Source organism: Benincasa hispida, chromosome 5 (assembly GCF_027475165.1).
Source record: "Benincasa hispida cultivar pf3 chromosome 5, pf3_genome.v1.1, whole genome shotgun sequence".
NCBI lineage: Eukaryota > Viridiplantae > Streptophyta > Magnoliopsida > Cucurbitales > Cucurbitaceae > Benincasa > Benincasa hispida.
The window spans coordinates 9186180-9188487 of NC_143482.1; positions in this window are offsets into that span (position 1 = coordinate 9186180).

The following is a 2308-nucleotide window of genomic DNA, read 5'->3' on the forward strand; positions in this document are numbered from 1 at the left end:
GTTGGTGTTCGTAGCGACAACGAGAGGTGCTGATCCAAGGCTTCACGAGAGTCAGAGAAAGACAGAAGAAGAGTTCTTCAAAGGTAAGTCTCTCGTCCCTTTGTTTTTATTTATGAAAGCATGTTGTAATTTGTTCTGAAATGCATAACTAGTTTGTATGTTTGTGAATGCTTGTAATTCTATCACAATGAATTTGGAACGATTTTGCTTCCGCTCATAGCTTTTCTTTGATAAAAGTTCCTTCAATTGGTATCAGAGATAGGTTTTGATATTCCAAATCCATTGATGTATAGAATAACATTTACATTCTTGGTGGGTGAAGCATGTCTACATTCTGTTTAAGTGTTAAATATATTTGTGGATATGGATTAATGAAGTTTTTTGGGATGGTTGCCTTTGGTTATTGAGTGAATACATTTGAAAGTTAATTGTAAGGGCCTCTGTGTTTTTGGGCATATTAACTTGCTATCGAGTCTATAATTCAAAGTGTTTAAGTTAGTGTAAGTCACTCGTGATGAAGCTTCAAGGCAAGGAATTACATTGGACTTCGAGGAAGAAGAAGACCAAACATTGGTCAGATCGTGTAAACGATAGGGTAAGCGATCGTTGAGTATGGGATACTCGACAGCAAGGTTGACGCGCGCGCATTAAATGATTGTGCAGCTCAGCAAGCTTCATCGCTTAGTCATTGAGTACACGATCATGTAGTAAAAGTTACTTAAGTGCTTGCTCTATGATCGTCTAGACGATCGTGCTTCACAGCAATGTCGTAGTCTAAGCGATCGTTTAGACTTGCGCGTTTAATGTTAGTGTGATAAACGATTGAGTTCCTCATGCTTCATCACATTGTAAATAGTACTCGATTGTAGCTAAGCGATCGTGGTTACTCGGCCAGTTTACTAAACGATTAGGGAGACTTACCCAGGCAGTTCAAGACCCGGTTCGCTTGTGAACCGGTTTGCTCGATGGATTTATGTAATAGATAAAATTTAATTTCTGATTTTTTAGGCTCATCATCCCGGTCCATTAGTCTTTGGTGAATGTACACGAGATGTATGTTTTATTATATGTCATATGGTATGTCATATAGTTGAAATCTCACCTTAGGTTATGCATTGGTCATGGATCATCTTTATATTGTAAGAGTTATGATATAGTAGTTTGTATGACTTAAATTACATAAGAGCATACTCATGCATCATATAATATAAGAGTTATATTTATGCATGCATTAAGTATAGACATGCCTCGTCTTTATATTATAAGTGTTATAGTATAAGGGTGTATGGAAGCATGTTTGCTTGGTTCATTACAAGTATATAAAAGTTATATATAGTAATGAATGGACATTGCATGAAGCATGACACATAGGTTAAATTTATAAGTGTTATAAATACCTAGTTATGCATAGCAATGTGAATGAGTTTTGGTTGTTTCTTTTATAAGAGTTATAAGGGAAATTAGGATTAAAATCAATAAGAAAGACATGCATGTGAATTTAGGCTTGAATCATGGTTTTAAAAGAGTTCTAAAACTTGGTGGAAATAGACCTAAGATCACGATTCTAATGAGATTAGCAACCTAAGATTTAATCTTTTAATCAGTTTAATAGGATTAAATTGACTAATAAAAGATTAAATATGTAGCAAATCTAACTATAAGGAACCTTCTGTCTAAGGCGGGTTCTATCTAGGCTGGGGTACTTAAGCTGACGGAAACGAAACACCCTTACCTGGGAACCTACCTGGAAAAGTGAATTAGATAGATTTGATACATGCATGCAAATTTAAGGATAGTCCGTTAAAGAGTTTAATGGGACTTGACTTGAACTTGTTTAATTTCAAAGACGATAGTTGTTTTTGAGCAAATTAAGCCGACTTAGATAAAATCAGTAGTCGAATAGTCTAAGTTAATGAATCCTTAGGTAGAACATTCAGTAGGAGGTACTTAAGGTATATAATACTTTATTTAAACCTCTTCGCATTTCTCCTTTTATGTTCACACCGTGAGATCTATCCTCGGCCTCGTGGCACCCTGGGAGTGTCCCCCTAAAGAATGGTGTTTGGGTAGATCAATACCAAGGTGAATTGAGAGAATGTTCATAGTAAGTGGGAGCAAGACGTGTAACAATATATCCCACAGTCTATCTCATTAGTTGGATAACGTTTCTGTGCATCGCCTCGAGGAACCCTGGGAATGTCCCCCTATAGGATGGCAATTTTGCACGACTCTTTATCTGATCTCCTATATAGGATACGGTCGCTTTAGTCTCTTGTCCTAATCTACTTTTTCCCTACGGTGGGTGCAT